Source organism: Lissotriton vulgaris, chromosome 10 (assembly GCF_964263255.1).
Source record: "Lissotriton vulgaris chromosome 10, aLisVul1.2, whole genome shotgun sequence".
Classification (NCBI taxonomy): Eukaryota; Metazoa; Chordata; class Amphibia; order Caudata; family Salamandridae; genus Lissotriton; species Lissotriton vulgaris.
Window position 1 is genome coordinate 506874943 of NC_141698.1, and position 18425 is coordinate 506893367.

Here is an 18425-nt window from a genome sequence, read left to right on the forward strand (position 1 = left end):
GAGAAGACTTTGTTTTTGTTTCCTTTTCACATTAGTAGAAATCCCATTCATAACTCTAATAAAGATATTCTATCACCTCATACTCTGGTCTCTCTGTCTCCTTCTCCAGAAACTTACAGTTTCTATAAGTGATTGTTTAAGAGCAAGTATGTGTACGTTTCTGTAGAAGTGTAGTGGTGGTGTGTATAACTGTATATGCAAGTAAATGGATGTTTTATTCTTTATTAGCATGAGTGACTATGTGTGTGAGTTGCTCTATGAATGAGTGGCGGTGTGTAACAGGATGTATAGGTGTAGGAGTACATATGATGAGTGAGTACATGTATGAGTGACTATATAGGACTGTTGGTGAATGAGTGGATGTGTATGTAGATCTTGGAATTACTGAATAGGTTGTTGTAACTGGTATTGGTATGTCCATTTTTTAGAAAATTTTAGCTTCTATTTTTGAATGTGTGCATCAAAGGTTATATTCGGGTGAGAGGAAGTCTGCCACTTTATCACAAGGATGATGTAATCAGTGATGTCATTTGAGATGTCATCAGTGGTCAATAAAATACAGAAAGAGAATCAACAGGGGTTTTCTTCAGAAAATCATGAAATAAGGAAAGAATTCACAAAGTTCTTTACGAAGCTGTATACGGAAGAAACCGTCCGCTCAGGTGACCAAATACCAAGCCTGCTAGATAAAATCGAAATTCCTAAAGCATCCCCGGAACATAGGATAGACCTAAACCAGGAAACAACTAAGAAGGAGGTCCTAGACGCAATGAAGACACTGAAAAGGGGGAAGGCGGCAGGGCCATATTCCCTACCAAATGAAATATACTTGTCTCTTCGAGAAGCTGTTCTGACCCCACTTACCGAGCTCATCAATGAAATATTCCTAAATAATGGTGAACTTCCCAGTTCATGGAATGAGGCTATAGTTAGTATCTTGGTAAAACAAGGAAAAGACCCGACCAAAAGCGAGTCATATAGGCCCATTTTGCTTTTAAACAGTGATAAGATCTACACAAAGATCCTGACAAAGAGATTAGGGGCGGTGGCAGAGTCCCTGATCCATCCAAATCAAAAGGGATTTATTAAGGGCAGGCAGATTTCTGAACGATAACACGAACTTATCGCCAATATAGACATCGCGACCCAATACCATACACCTTTGGCAGTCATAACATTTGATGCTGCCAAAGCTTTTGATAGGGTTAGTTGGCCTTTTTTGAGTGCCACTCTGGCTAAGTGTGATCTGGGGAATAAATTTGAGAGCGCAGTAAAAAAATATGTATAAAAACACGACAGCCAGAGAATACTGGTAAATGAGGTACTAACAGAGAATGTAAAGATAAAAAGAGGAACTAGACAGGGTTGCCCCCTATCCCCCTTATTATTTAATCTCTACATAGAGCCCCTAGCTTGCTTACTAAGAGGAGAGGAAGGGATTATACCATTCACATATCAAGGATGAGAGAAGAAAGTCGCACTATTTGCTGACGACGTAATGCTATTAACAGGCGACTTAAGCAACTCACTTCCAAAAATAGAAAATATTATAAGTAAGTTGGGGCCGGTTTCAGGGTACCAGGTAAACCAACTAAAATCAGAAATAATGGAGTGGAATGACCCGTTTGGAAATCCCCTAGTGAAGGATAAAATAAAGTACCTGGGAATAGAATACATTAAAACATTGAAGGGATAGCCAGCCTAAACTTCAAGAGAATCAACAAGGATAAGAACACTCCTTAAGGCTTGGTCTGGTCTACATCTTTCCTTCCTGGGGAAATCAAACCAAATAAAAATGACAGTACTACCAAAATGTACATACTTATTAAAGTCTAACGGGAGGGAATTAAACAAGGTAGAGATCAAAAAGCTGCAAGGAGAGATATCTGGCTTTATTTGGCCTTCAAAAGGAATAAGGATTAGCTGGAAAAAATTGAGAAGAAGCAAGATACAAGGAGGCATTGCCAGTCCAGACATATTGGAATACTATAAAGCCTTTCAGTTTAAAAATATAAGGATCCTGCTAGGCGTAAGCGAAAAGTGGCCCATACACTGGAAAGTACTGATCGGTCCTGGAGAAGATCACTATCTATATAAATTTGGACACCCCAAATTTTTTAAACAAATTAAATTAAAGATGATAAGATCTCCTTGATCAAAGTAAGAAAAACAGGTTCTGGAACATTTGGGAAACATATAATAAACACCTAAGGGGTCCAATGAAAAAGGCAATGGTAACCACGATTTCAAGCTGAGCCTTGAATTGAGTAGTCATAATGACTAGCTCCCCCTCCTCCGAAAATCGTGTACTTAGATATGGACAAACAGGGGCCCTAGAGGACATGGTAAACCGCCACCCCCCCAGAGAAAAAGCGGTCGTAGTGGAATGGGTCGAATAGAAATAATGGGGCCCCTGACTCCTCCACACTCTAAGGAATTGTTTTTTTTGCTTAATGAGGTCAAAAAGAAAAACATCAGTGATGTCATTAGTGACGTCACTGACCATGTCATGACTGATGTAATATGTGACGCCATCAGCAGAGCTTTGCGGGCGCGCAAGTTATAGTTAGCTTAACTAACTATAACGGGGGAATTTCAATGGTTTTGTACGAGTGAAATGTCCAGCTAACTATAATGCCCCTGAAACCTATGTTTTTTTCTATGAATTTCTAAGGTTTTTTAAATGCTAATTCCTAACTATAACGTGCCTGAAACCTATAGTTTTTTTCAGTGAATTTCAAAGCTTTTTTAAATGCTAGTTTCTAACTATGCCTAGAGAGGTAGGACATGTGAAGAAATAAAACACACAGAAAGAAGAAAAAGAAATGCAGAAAGAAGCAACGGAAATCCTCAAAGACGAAGAAAAGTGCAGGAAAAATGAAGACGTGCAGAAAGAACAAACAGAGGAGCAGAAAGAGGCCTTGTTGTAAAATCATCCAGTACCCTCAACTTTTTCAGATGGGTACTGGTGGTAACTGACTGACTAACCAGTTCTAGAGCCAGTGCTATGCTAAAACACACTTAGAATACAGTTAAAACACCTACATACACTAGGGAACACTATGCGTTGGGGTACCCCTGTTATTAGCATGACCTCCTCTGTAAGCCCCTAGTATATAATAGGGCAGGGGTATTTAAACTACCTCTTAAAGCGCGCTACAGGGCACGTATGCACACTGGTGAAGGGAGGGGGGGCTGAGCTGACGTGTGCAAACACGCCCTTTGGCCGTTTTAATTGGGGGATAAAGTCCCCTTGAATCCGGAGTGTTCCGTGGGTACAACTAGCCCATCAGGTATCTCTAATTAGCACCACAGAGCTGCGTTGCAGAGAAAATAGGCACGGCCTGGACCACCTCTCTGCAAAGCAGCGCAGTGGCACTTACTGGAAGCACCTGCTGGACTAGTTTGCCCCCATGGGCTCTCGGGATTGAAGGGGAATTATTTCCCCAACTTAAAACGCACCATAGGACGTCTTTGCACACGTCATCTCAGGCCCCGTCCCCTCCCTTCCCCACTATGTAAACAAGCCCTGTGGTCGTTTTCAGTTGGGAGATTAACTCCCCTTGAATCCCGAGGGTCCCTAGGTGCAAATTAGCCCACTAGGTACGTCCAGTACGCACCATTGCAGAGAGGTGTAACAAGCATTTACAATACAATGGTCTCTGCAGCATTAAAAGGTAGAGCTATTGGCATTGCTCACAATTTTTTTTTTACATCATAAATAAATGGCATTGTCATTTACATTGCCAATAGCTTCATCGCTTGCATATGCGAGACCTATTGCATTAGCACCCACACAGTGTAAGTAGTAGAGTGAGAAGTTGATAGTGAGTAGGAGAGAGTTATTAGAGAGCGCATCAGAACTGTGTGAATAATAACAGCTGTGAGCCCGTGCCTGAGGTGTATCATCAGAGCTGTGTGAATAATAACTGCGTCAGCCCCATGCCTGAGGTGCATCATCAGAGCTGTGTGAATAATAACAGCTGTGAGCCCCTGCCTGAGGTGCATCATCAGAGCTGTGTGAATAATAACTGTCAGCCCCGTGCCTGAGGTGCATCAGAGCTGTGTGAATAATTACTGTGTCAGCCCCGTGCCTGAGGTGCATCAGAGCTGTGTGAATAATTACTGTGTCAGCCCCGTGCCTGAGGTGCATCATCAGAGCTGTGTGAATAATAACTGTGTCAGCCCCGTGCCTGAGGTGCATCATCAGAGCTGTGTGAATAATAACTGCGTCAGACCGTGCCTTTAGCTTTAACAAGTAAGCATGGGAGGCACTGACTAGCAACAAACAGACTGCCTGCATGTTTAAAACTGAGCTCACTCTAACATAGTAAGTACGTAGTGTGCGTGGACACGGATAAAGTCAAAATGTAAATGGAGGAGAGCGAGGATTTCCTTTTGACATTCGCAGGGAGATCCGTTTTACATCAAAATAATACATTGACTACCAGATCACCGTCAAAGAATTCCTACAAATTACATTAACAGAATCCCCTTAAAAGTCGTAGGTGTTGCAACACTTCATACACACGCTGGCACGCAAAGGCTGGGTACGTATTTTAAAGAACGCGCTCCCTCCTCCGGGGCATGGACTCGGCCGCTCGGGGGACAATAGAAAGCTCGATAGCAGCAGAATCTATTTTAGCAGTTGCGGATGAAATACTTCAACAAAAAACCCATCGCGGGCCTCGTCACTGCTGAGTCAGACATTCCTGCACCACAGTTGCAACACATGGGTAGTGTGTATATTTTCAGCACAAACTTCCTTTATTTTCTCCACAAAGCTGCGCAGCATTTAGACGCATGGTGTAGGTAGATTCCGACACGCGCCTTGGGATTGGGTCGCACGCGAGAGCGGTCTACGTTACAAGCTCACGTGCGCGACCCAATCCCAAGGCGCGCGTCTGAATCCGCCTCTGCCATAGACAATGCTGCAAGCGTGGCAGCTCTTGTCTCCACTCCTTGTCGGGTCTTGTCGGCTGAGCCGACTATAGTTCTCTGGCGAGAACACGCTTCTAGCCGAGACCTAAAAAGGGCCACGACCTGCACCACTGCTCTGCAACGCAGCACAGTGGCACTTCCTGGAAGCACCTGGTGGGCTAGTTGGCCCTCAGGGTCCCCTCTGGATTGAAGGGGAATTATTTCCCTAACTTAAAACACGCCACAGAGCGTGTTTGATCACGTCACCTGAGGCCCCGTCCCCTCCCTTCCCCACTATGTAAACGCATCCTGTGGCCTTTCTAAGTTGAGAGATTAAGTCGCTTTGAATCCTAAGGGTACCTAGGGTCAAACTAGCCCATTAGGTACTTCCAGTAAGCGCCACAGAGCTGCTTTCCAGAGCGGTGTAAAAAGGGGCGTGGCCTCTGAACACCAGTTTGCACTGCAGCTCCCTGGCGCATACTGGAGATACCTGTTGGGCTAGTTGGCCCTCAGGGACCTTCAGTATTGAAATAGAATCAATTCCCCATCCTAAAACGCGCCACGGGCCGCGTTTGCACAGTGGTGAAGGAAGGGGAGTGGCCTGAGGTGACACGTCTGCAAACACGCCCTGTGGCGGGTTTCAGGTTAGAGAATTAATTCTTCCCCAATCCTTTTTACAACACTCTGCAACGCAGCTCCGTGGAGCTTGCTGGAGGTACCTGGTGGGCTAGTTGGCCCCCAGGGACACTCAGGATTGACAAGGAATTAATTCCCCGACTTAAACTGCACCCCAGGGTGTGTTTGCACACATGTCAACTTAGGCCCCGCCCCTCCCTTCACCACTGTGCAAACGCGCCCCGTGGCAAGTTTTAAGTTGGGGGATTAACTCCCCTTGAATCCTGAGGGTCCCTGGGAGGAGGTCTAAATAAAATATCTACCTGCCAGAACCTTGTGGCCCGTCTCTCTCTTTTCTTCTGGAGTGGAAGTTTTGAGAGAATGCTTGGAGTAATATAATAGAAATATTATATATTATATCATATATATTATATATATATATATATCTCATGAACCTGAAGGACCTTTAAAGGTATCCACTCTTCTAATTTCATGTGGTTATTGCTACTCTCTGCTGAAGTTTTATTTTGCACATAAGTAACTATATTGTGCAGAAATAATAAGGATATTCTTATATCATAGGACGGCTACCTGCTGCTAAAACTGTATTTTACAAAGAAAATAACTGTATTTTGCAAAAATAATAAATGACATTGCTATACCATCGGTACATTTTTGTCAGGATTTTTTTAAAGAATATTTTGTACGTATGATCTACACTCTGTTTCCTTCACATTTATCTTCTTTAAAATAAGTTGAAGCCTGCTCCATTGGATTTAGTCCTTAAACAACTGTAGTTTGCACGAATATTAAGGAGCTTGTAAAATTATTGGTAAATCATTGCTGGTGGATTTGTGTTTTGTCTTCCATGGAATTTCCCCTTTACAAAAGAAGCTGAATTCCTACTATAATTACATTTGTGCACATAATTTTTTTTGCACAAATAAGGATATTGTTTTTTTATTTTTTTTCCCTCATATGACCTCCGTAGCTATAGCAACCATTCGACCTGTTCCACCCCTGGTGCATATAACTTGGTGGTTCCACTCTCAGATGTTCTTGACAGGAAATGCCCGTAACACACAACCTGAGCTGACCAGAGGTTTTAATCATTGGAACTTATCCTGACCCTTAATCTAACATGGCTCATCCAGTTGAAGGATCATCCAACAAATTCCAAAACATCCCCATATCTAACCTTTCTCTTTTTTTAATTTATTTTATTAAAGTCCATGAGTCCAAATATATTCACACATAAAACAAATATCATAATTTCTCTCAAAAAGAAGCAGGCAGAAGAAAAAAGAGAACAGTATTACATATCCAGGTTACAGATTAGTCCCAGATACCAGTAACCAATAATTACAGACAACTAATCACAGCTAGTCTTGTTATAGCTCCTTCTGTTTAACGAACAGGAATATAATCGTTGTGGCTAAGAAGAAAATAATATAATAGAAAGAAAACAGAAGCACAAGGCTACAGTTTTAGATCTCCATATAATTCATAACTGCCTCCCATATCTGGGAACCTAATTTCCTTTTCCTTCTGCCTTTCACAGCATAGAGGCTATATTCTAAATTAAAAGTTGACAAAAACCTTGCCCGCCATAACTCAAAAGATGGGGGGGTCCTTTTGTAGCCACATTGATGCAATACAAAGCCTTGCAACAGCAGTAGCAAGAAAAATCAGATATACAAAATGTGTCGATCCCTTTTCAACTCCCAACAGAACCTGGGTGGCAGATAATAGTATAGGCGCCCCCAAAATCTCAGCCAAACATTTCTCAATGTGCCCTGTAAACGTGGATAAGTGCCTACATGAATAAAATAGATGTACAATATCAGCAGCTTCGGTCCCACAACGAAAGCACTTAGCCCCATCCAGACAGCCCCAATCAGACAATTTGGCTGACGTATAATATAAATTGAACACAGTTTTGAAATGTTGGGCGTGCAAATTTGCCGACATAAATAGTCGCCCAGCCAGTTCTAAGGAAGTCTCCAGTTGGATGCTCCGACACCCCAATCGGTTGTCCCATTTAAGATTTTGAGCTTCCAAATCATTATCTAATGTATCTAACATTAATGCATACAATGTACCGATCCGTGAGCCTTTTTTAACTGCCTCTACGAGGGGATTAGCTTGGATTCTCCATCGGGCTTTTACAAAATAATCTCGAATTTGTAAAGATTTAAAGAAATCAGCCCGAGGTAGATGTAATTGGTCAATTAATTGGACAAAAGATTTCATGTCATTTACCAAAAATAAATCACTGACTGTACACACCCCTTTATCCCTTCATTTCTACATCATCCGGTCACAAAAGACCGATGGAAAAAGAGTAGTTATGGTTAATGGCGTATACCACGATATCTTCTCCACCCTGTACTTTTTTTTTTACCACTGTCCGTACTTTGTAAGCAGCAATGATAACCTAGAATCAAGTGAGCTTATAGTAGCTCCCATCCACATTTATAAACAATCGATTTTTGGCATCACTGCCTAACAGCATTTGATAAATCGAGGGGGATTCCGCCTTGGTTACTGGTTCGACCCGGTCAAAAGTATATTAATGTGTTGCATCATACACGCGTAATAATACAGCGTGAAATCGGAAACATCCCAAACCCCCCTGTTCCCTGGGTAGGACCATATAATGCATTGCTCTGCACGCTTTGCCCTGCGCCCTTATAAATCTGGCACAGATCGATTGTAACAGAGCAAGGCTGCTTCGCGGAATCTCTAAGGGGACTGCCCTAAAGAAGTATAATATTCTCTGCAAGATCAGCATTTTAAGAACATTGCGTCGTCCCACCATAGTCAGATGAAGGCACTCACAGCGATCCAATTGTTTCCGAATCTCTGATACCAACCGCCCCAATTAGATTTGATCAATGCCCTCAGACAAACCCGAATCCTGATCCCCAAATAGAACACTTCCTCCACTACCCTTGGATCCACAAATGCTTGTATATTAGTGCATAAGATTTGTGTCTTTGTGGAGTTCATCTTGTAACCAGAAGCTTCCCCATACTGTACCGCCAGTTGCTCTATTTCAGGCATAGCCATTGCTGGATGTGTTGTTACTACTGCTACGTCATCAGCATAGGCTAAGACACGAAATTGATCTTGCTGCAATCTAACTGAAGTTATCCTGGGGCTATCTTCAAACATTTTTAAATAAAAAAGGATCAATATAGAGAGAAAAAAGTAAAGAAGAACAAAGACATCCATGTCTTGTGCCACGCGAAATAAAAAATGGCTTAGACTCAAGACCCATTATACAAATCCTAGCAACTGGCTTGCGGAAAGGTGTTTGCATAGCAGAAAGAAAATGCTGTTTAAATCCTCGTCGACACATCACCGCCCACAAAACCCCCCAAGAAACACGATCAAAAGCCTTCTCGGCATCTAATAAAATAAGGCTAAATGGTTCCCCTCTACAGTTCGCATAATCCAAAAGTGTTATCACTTTGTTAACATGATTTGTTGTTCCCTGCTTGGGTATAAAACCATGTTGTCGAATTGATACCAGTTTTGTTACTACCCCTGCAAGTCTAGTCGCTAGTATTTTTGAATATATTTTGCCATCTGCGTTCAGCAGAGATATAGGTCGTTATGAAGTAGGGATCTCTGGAGGCTTATCTTTTTTCACAAAGACAACAATGGTTGCCTCATCCCAGGTTGGCGGAGACGAGCCAGCCTGAGCCTCTCTACATATTTCTAACAGATACCCCTGCATGACACCAAAGAAAGTTTTATACACCTCCAACGGTATTTTATCAGGCCCTGCTGCCTTCCCGTTCGCTCGGCCTTTTGCTGATCGTATTCTACTCCAGAATACAATACTTCATAGTAATCTTTAAAAACCTAATATCCCTACCTCAGTTTCTACCTGGTTCCCCCTCAAATCAGAAACTACCTTAATTCTCTGAGCTGCTTCCTTACCTCTCACCTGTTGTGCCAAACATCAGCCACTTGCCTCCCCGTATTCATAATTCAATTGTTGATTCACTAGGTTCTTTTTAGCTGCCTCTTGACTCCAGTGCAAATTTACTTTGGCCTTGCACCTAGCAACTTCTGCTGCAAAATCTCCGATATTTACCCCATCATGTATAGCCAACATGAGCTTTTCTTCTGCGTGCCTCAGTGCGTGGTACAGTGCCTGCAGGATACTACTCAGTTGTTTTTGCCTATACAGACCATAGCTAATAGCTTCACCCCTAAAGGCCGCTTTAAAAGCGTCCCACACATATCCTACAGCTGCACTCCCACAGTTAATCGAAAGAAATCTTCAATCCATTTATTCATATAAATAATGAACTTTTCATCGAATAGTAATTTCCTATCAAATGAAAAACAACGCGGTCTGTAGGGTATTTGAACTCTAGCCAGAGTCAATACAAGGGGGCCATGATCTTAAGTAACCCTCGGATAAACTTGTATCAGCATCCTTCAAGAGATGGGATGGAGCAAAAAAATATCCCGCCTCACCAGTTTTTGATGCGGGCATGAATAAAAAGTATACCCTGGGGTTTCTCCCCTTAAAAAGGCCATGTGCTTCAAGTAGTAATTGAAGAGCCTTGTATACTTTTGGCTTTCTACCAGTATATTTATAATTTGGATTGCCAACACAGTTAGAAGCGAGATGAATGTTGAGATCGCCACAAATTATAAGCGGTGTTGGCCATTGCGCCAGCTCAACATTAAGTAACTCTAAAACCGCTAATTTCGTCACAATTTGAGCCATAAATAGAACATATTGTAAAGTTTAATGTTCCCAAAACACACTCGGCAGCGACCCATCTTCCATACTTGTCAGCTAATGTTCTACCAGAGGTGACCATCTGTGTTTTTGCCAGAACAGCTACCCCCTTGATATAATCGATTGTTCAGTACATATTAAGACCTTATACCCCAGCTCTGCTAACACTTTTCTCTTGGCCCATGCAATATGGGTCTCCTGAAGACACATTAAATCGCACTGAAGCATCTGTAATTCACTTGCCACAAGTTACCTTTGATTGGTGTGATTTAGGCCCCTAACATTCAAAGAGCCCAGTCTGATCCCTTTATCCGTCATCTATTCTCCATACATTTTGTCCCTGTGCCACATTCACCTGTTTATTCAAAAACATGTACTCATGACTTATTTTCCTTTTTTTCCCCAAAACTCCTCTCACTCCTCCACCCACCCCTACCCCCCCAACCCAAATCCAGACAGCACCCTCAACCCAAAACGAGGCGTAAGGACCATGTCCTCAGTGATGGGGAGTGTTTGTGAACTGCCCCCCCCGCAACCCTCACCGTGGCCACCCGTCACAAAAACCCTTCAATACTTCATCCCTAGTGATTACACCTTTTTTATTTTTCCCCCTACCCTTTTCTTCCCTTTTTTTCTCCCTTCCCTTCCTCCCTCTTTCCTTCTATACTACCAACTAGATATATCCACATTATTTACAGCACCCTGCATCTTACGTCTCCCACACCCTCAAAAAGAGACCCTGTCAGCTACTATACTGTATATATATATATATATATACTGTATGTACTACATCATAAGTTACCTTATCAGAATATCATAATATTGCATACATATTAGCAAAACGCTGTAAAATAATATACCCTTAAAACACAAAAAGGGAAAACTAGACTGCTGACTGGTCACAAGGGATGTTCTAACTAATCCTATGCTGTTGCTTACTCATTTGTCATGGTCTTCAAATGATCTTGTGCGGCTATCTCTGATGTAAAATACTTAGTGGTTCCCTTAAAGATAACTTTTAACTTGGTGGGATTTAGTAAAAAGGCCTGCCCTCCTTTACCCTGAAAAGCTGTTATTAGTTGCCGCAGCCTCCACCTTTGCTGCACTGTAGCAGGACAAAAATCAGGATGCACAAAAAATTCACAGCCCTTGCCTGACATCCGCTTGTCAAGCCTCGCAAGATCGTATAGTGCTTCACGCAGCAAATAATTATTTAAACAGATTAGAATTGCACAAGGGTGTACCCTTCCAACAGACCCACCTACTCTTGGACGTATAGTAAAGGGGAATCTATGCGCCCGAATAACCTCCGTCTCCCAGTTCGAGTCTTTTAGATCAGGGAAGGCCTCTTTAAAAACATTTCCACCACAAACTGTCTGACATCATCACCCTCCCGCTTTACGGGTACACCCACCATACGAAGGTTACTACATCTTGATCTATTTTCCATATCTGTAATCTTCCAATCAATGTCCACTTTAGTCTTTTGTAACTCTGTAATGGCCGACTGCTGTTTTACTGATGAGTCTTCTACCCCGGAGATACGTTCCTCAGCCTCCACGACCCTTGTAGTTATCTCAGCACAAGACTTTACAATACGGTGGACTGTGTGTTGTAATTTACGCACTGCCCCCTGTTTACGTACGTTTTCTGCCTTTGTCTCTTCCCTATGGGCCATTACCATTTCATAAATTGTGTTCAGCGTTCTCACCACCAGGGTTACCACCAGGGTTAGCAACAGCTGATCCTAATTGAGCAGAGTGTATACCAGGTGTACTATCCCATATAGGCTGGACCAGAGGTGTCCTCATATTGTGCTCCCCATGTTCTTGTAGCTTCCTCACAGTCTCTTGGTTTACAAATTGCTCCAAAGGGGAATCATCCACACCTAAACACGAGTCCATCTCGTCCCCCCAGTCCCCAGTTACACTCAGACTGTCATTGCCATTATCCTCATTATCATTCTCTGAAGCATTTTCCGGGACAGTTGATAGGTCCGACATGGAATAAACTTTTCCACCTGAACCTGCAGAATCTGCATCTACATTGCTCATCTTTTCCTGCACACTATTGCCCCTATCCAGCTCTTCTAAGATAGTAGTCTCTACATAGTGTGCAGTAGATGACCCCTCCATATTGCTTGATACAGTACTTGATAAAGTGCTAGCGATTTCACTTGCTGCCATCGATGTTCCCGGGACTCTCTTACCATCCAGACCAAAAAATGTCTCTGCTTGAATCAGAGGTGGACTCACTTGATTAACTTGAGCTTGGACTTAAACCTCCATTTTGCCGCTAGGCGACGCTTTTTCATAAGATAGCAGGCACTACACGATCTTTTTTAGAGGTAACTTGCTGCCCATTCGTTGGTGAGTGTATAGATCCGCTCTATAGTCCCATCCGGACCAAGGTCAATACCCCCAGCTGCACCCGCCGAGCCAGTTGCCACCGACTGAACTACAGACCCCTGCAGATTAATTCCCTCGCCGCAAGCAAGTGTTCCTTTGGTCCCTGGTTTAACATTCGCTGCAGCCTTGGGAGTACCACCCCCACTAGCCAAGTCCCCTATATGATCAGAAGACATGGACGAATTGTTTGGAGCAGATGCAGCACCGCGAGTTTTAGCCCCTCTACCTTTTGGAGCCATCTCCCAGCATTTCACCGACTCCAGTCCCGATCTCAATCTTTGAGAAAAGACCAAAATCCTCCCAGGGAGCAGCCAGATTCAATCCCTGCTCAGCTCCACTTAGTCCCGCACACTTTCCGCTCCGCTCCGCACCGCACCGCACTTTCTCCTGCTCTCGCTCCGCGTCTCCTCCACCAGGTCTCTGCCTAGTCAGCGGTGCCGCCGAAAACGCCGAGGACGCTATTTTCCTCCCAACGCTATGAAGTTTTCTCAGGATTTCGTTGAATTATCCCACGCAAGGGCACTTCAAATGTAGGCCACCATAAGATCAACACGGCGACAGCAAACCTGCAGTCCTGGACGGGTGAATCGGCCACAGGTGAGAAGTTACACGGAGGCAGTCCACAGCCTACTCACACAGCCGCTGCAGCGGCTGCCATCTTGCCTCCGTCATCACTTGACTGACCTTTCCCTGTGTGTTTTTACCCTTTGATCTAAAGCTCTAAAATATCTTACAGAGTTCCACCAAGCATTCCAAGTAGGATGTACCGTCTGACGCCTCAATTTACAAATCTCTCTCCTGGCCAGCAGGATCAGATAAAACACCAATTTACAAATAAGGATATTGTTTTATTATTGGTAAATTCATGTTTATGGTTTTAGAATATTTTTGTTCTTCTGTTAAGTAGAATATGTGTTGTATTTTTAAAGCATATAAAGAAATATTTGAATTGCCTTATTGGCAGGATATCAAATCGTTGCATAAAACTAAACTATCGGTAAAATGGGATCACGGCAGGTTAAAAAGGCAACAGCAAGTAGGAATGACCAAATCGAGACAATGCCATGTGAAGCTTTCCTCGATAAGCAAGGGCCCTATGCTACTTGCCTGCAAACAGGATGGAATATTTCAGAGGGTCTTGTCTGTGCAGTAAGTGGAACCTCACATGATTAAAACATGAGTTTGCAGACATAAGCTATAAAAAGGCAGAGGGTATAACTGGGAGATTCTAATGTGAATAGTGCACAGTGACACATACCCCTCTGCTGCAACATTCTGCAATGTGAAATTTGAACAGGGTCTACTGACAAGTTCAGACGAAAGTATGCTACACAAAATTGCGCTTTATGTTCTTACCATTCCAAATTGTGAGTCATGTTTTACTATATTGGTATCAGACTGATATATTAACATATTTGCCTAATGTATTAATTGGATCTAATTTGCATTTCTCAATTAAAACATGTTTATAATACTATACTGGGTGTGTGATTCTATTTCTTGCTTAGCGCATTCTAATTGCACCAAACTAATAATAATTGAACATATGAGTTTTGAGGCTAGTCTACTTGAGCAAACAGAAATAAAGTAAGAGAGAAAAGGAGGAGTAATGGGGGGGCTAATAATGATGTAAGGGGGAAGTGACAGCATAGGGAAAACTGCTATGAGATAAGTGAGTAGCATAGGTGCAGTGACAGGGAAGAGAGAAGGGGAATGGCAAGACAAACACATGAGAACTGAAACTAACATTCATAACTTCCCTAGCAGTTAAGGATTTTCTGAAAGCACTAAATATATATCTCTAGATCACAATAACCACTTGTTTGAAACCATGGGCATCATTATGTCGCCAAGTGGTCAGATTGCCGGGGACTATTGCAACGGTCGGGTGACCACCTGAGGAGCGCGCAGTGGTCCAACTGATGTTTGGATACGACAGCAGGGCTGGCGGTCGGAAAACCAGCGGTCCCACTGTGGCAGCATGGCTTGGCGAGTTAGAGGGGCTGCAGCAGATGCTGCTGCTGCAGTGCAGAGCCTTCTGCACATCCGTGCACGGTGTGCCATGCCTCACGAGTTGAAAATAATACAACTGAAATATAAGGAGCTCATTACTAAGGCTAAAGCAGACTTCTGTGCCAACTCTATTACCAGGTGTCAAACGGGACGAAAGCCCTATTTAAGATAGTGAAGGAGCTCTCCTCACTAATTTGCCTTAGTAATAATGTGGTGGCCACACAAAGATTGTGTGATGAGATCGACGTCTATTTTAACGAAAAAATAGTCAAGAATGTCGGCACTCTTCGTCCCACGGGCAATAATGATGTAGACAATAGCCCCCAGGAGATGGAGGCCAAGAACCAGGGACAAATATTGGCCCTGGATAATTTTCAATTTTTTTCTGACATTTCCTTTACCAATCTGGCCTACAACGTGTCTTCAGGATCCCCCATGGACCACTTGCCCCACAAAATCTGGAAAACTTTCAGACAAGGATCTTTCCCCTGGCTGCGACAAATTTGCAGCCAATCCCTGGAGATTGGAATAGTCTCGGAGAAGTGGAAACAGGCGGTTGTAACTCCCCTGATTAAGAAACCATCCCTAGATCCAACGAACCCGGCTAGTTTTAGACGCCTCTCCCTTCTGCCCTATCCAGTTAAAATCATGGAGAAAGCAAGAAGTAAGGCACTCTCCGATTTTCTGGAGGGTGGTCAAATCCTGGACAGGGACCAATTTGGGTTTCGCCCAGGGAATGGGACCGAAACGGCCTTAACCACTATGCTGGACACCCTGCACATGCAGGCCGACAACGGGAATGCATCAGTTATAGTGCTTCTCGATATGTTGCCAGCATTCGACACAATAAGCCACCCTATCCTAGTAAAGAGATTGGAAAGGATAGGGGTGAAAGGGCAGGCCTTGCAGTGGTTGCGGTCCTATCTAACTGGGAGACATCAGAGGGTGTCCATGGTACCATTCACTTCCAATAAAACCCCGGTAGTGTATGGGGTACCACAAGGCTCAGCAATCAGCCCCATACTATACAATGTATACCTTCAGCCGCTGTTTCCTATCATCAAATCCTTTGGAGTTGATTTAATAAACTACGCCGACGATACTCAGTTAGCCTTCTCTTTGGAGGGCAAACACGCAGTATCTATGGACAATGTAAGTGTAGTACGGCTAGTTGGCTCAGAGAAAACTCTTTACAGTTTAACAGTAGTAAAACTGAGGTAGTATACTGCTCCTCTGCTATGTCGTCCAACCGTATCCCTTTCGAGTTGAGACTAACTCCGGAGGAGGAACCATTGATACCAGTTAGTACAGTACGCAACTTGGGGGTACTAATTGATGGTGACCTCCAAATGAAATCACAGGCCAACCAAACTGCCAGGGTGTGTTTTTCGGTGGCTGCGCCAGCTGCTTCCACTACTACCAGAGGAACTGCGTCCAGTGGTGGTGAGAAGCACGGTGCTTAGCAGACTGGACTACTGCAACTCCCTATATTTGGGAGCCCCACAATATATCTTTCAGGCGTTGCAGAGAGTCCTGTCTGCAGCAGCAAAATTAGCACTGAATAGGCAGCGCAGCGCCTCATCTACCCAAGCCTTAAGAGAACTACACTGGCTCCCTATCAAGGAAAGGGTCCAGTTTAAGGCGCTATGCCTGGTTCACATAGCGGTACATGACACGGGCCCCATCCCCTTGCAAGAAAAATTCTCTTGGTACCAGCCCAAAAGACAACTCCGCTCTTCAGGCACCAGTCTGCTGGTTACTCCCAGGTTTAAACGATCCAGGATGGGAGGAAGGTCTTTTAGTGTGACCGCCGCTCTCCACTGGAACAAGCTTCCTCAGAATATCAGACAAATGGACTGTTTACCTGAGTTTAGGAAGAACATTAAAACATGGCTCTTCCCTAGGGCTTGATTCTTCTCCTTCTCTTTAAATGACGGAAGTTAGTTGTCGATTGGTTGACCTCTTGATCGAAGCGCCAGGATACCCGTAGGGTGACAGTATTCGCTCTACAAGTATATATTCCATTCCATTCCATGTTGTGCATGGAGGGGAGTAAAAGCCCCTTTTCAGTGGTCCACGACGAATGGGGCCCTCTCATATCCGTTTCCGATAACCTTTTTATGGTAGGATTCCTGTCATGAAAAAAAAGCTGTGGCAAGGTATATTGTAACCCTGAAGGTGGTGCCTGCTTCAGCACTGCCACCATGCAAGGACGATGCTCCAACGGGATCGGATCCTGGGGTAGGCTTTTCATCTGACAGCAGTGGGCCCGAACAACATCGTAATGCGGCGGTTGGAGTCGAAGGGATGCCGGCAGTCGGACCGCCAACTAAGGCGGGCCGGTAATCTGACCGTCCGACATCCTAATCAAACCCCATATTCCTGCCAACAATACATAATCTGCTCTTACCTGTTTATTCATCCCACCAATCATTATCATAAGCTCAACTAGCCCCACCTAATGCCAGGGTTAAGCTATGTAAGGGCCAGATACAAACAACTGTGTATCATACTCTTTAAATGTATGAACTACAATGATTACAGTTTGTTCATAAACTTTTTTCCATGTCAATTTCTCTTTGGCAGACTTTGTAAAACATGTTTTGCCCACCATCTAACTTGCTTACAATGTTTGTCTCACTGTAAATGCTTACTCATGCACGAGCGTTACATAAATAATAAGTATTTAAGAAAGGTCTCTTTATGCTAGCTAAAACGTGATCAGTCTCTGAATAGGAACAATGGGGAACTGAAGGAAAGTAAACAGAAGCGAGAAAGGTCAATGAACACAGAGCTTTCTTCCCCCAAACAGTGACATATAGCGTGTATCGCCACAATCACACCCTCATGCCTGTATACAAGATGCATGCGAGCCAGCCGTCCTAAAACAGAAAGAAATTCTTAGGACTTACCTATCGTCTAACGGCGGAGGGTCTTTCAAAATTCAATTGCCTCTCGCTCTCTCTTCCTTTTAACCCCAAGAGTACTTCACAAAACTGAAGGCGGCAACAACCAATTGGATAAAACCTCTGGTGAATGACACGCTAACGAAAGGTATCATTTAGAGACTGACTGCCCTGTACCGCCCCGTACTGTTAGCAAATGGCTACAATGGCAGAAAGCCCGCCCCGGAAAAGGTGGTTATCAAATCCGGAAATGATTGCCCCAGCCGTACAAGGGCCGCATTCGTCATCGCAAATCTCTGAAAACCGACCTATTATTGAAGACGATTCTCCCTGCTGTCACCGACTTTCATTAACGCACTGCGAACCGGTGTGCCGTATATTCAGGTCTCCCAAAGTGCTTAGGAGAGGTATCGCGTACATGTATATATGTATGTATTAGTCATTGATTACTCTATTTGCAGACTCGGAAGTGTAAATCTGCAGTTCAACATAACAATGCAATTTACTGGGTTAATTTTTTTGCAGGTTTTATACAGCGCAAATTCGACCCGAAGGTTTTGGAGCACTTTACATGAGCACCAGTTACATTATACAAGACCACATTAAAAATATATAATATATGTATTATGGCTTTGCGACAGGGAAACTGGGACAGGCCCTGGGAAATTAAGGTCCTAATTACAAGTTGCTCGTTAAACTCTGACCCATGCGTAAACCCCAGTTTACGCATGGGTCGGAATTAGGAGTTTGAAGGTAATGAAGGAGTGTCATTTCATATTTGCATAATTAATGCAT

General features: G+C 43.5%; 1 protein-coding gene across 1 annotated transcript in view; it reads right to left on the bottom strand.

The window, feature by feature from the left end:
- ATF7IP2 (activating transcription factor 7 interacting protein 2) overlaps positions 1-17749 on the bottom strand; it is a 280782-nt gene extending 263033 nt beyond the window's left edge. Inside the window, exon 1 of the mRNA XM_086941363.1 lies at positions 17637-17749. The gene's annotated coding sequence lies outside the window, so the exon portion shown is untranslated. The remainder of the gene's footprint in view (positions 1-17636) is intronic.
- Between the last annotated feature and the right edge of the window lie 676 nt (positions 17750-18425).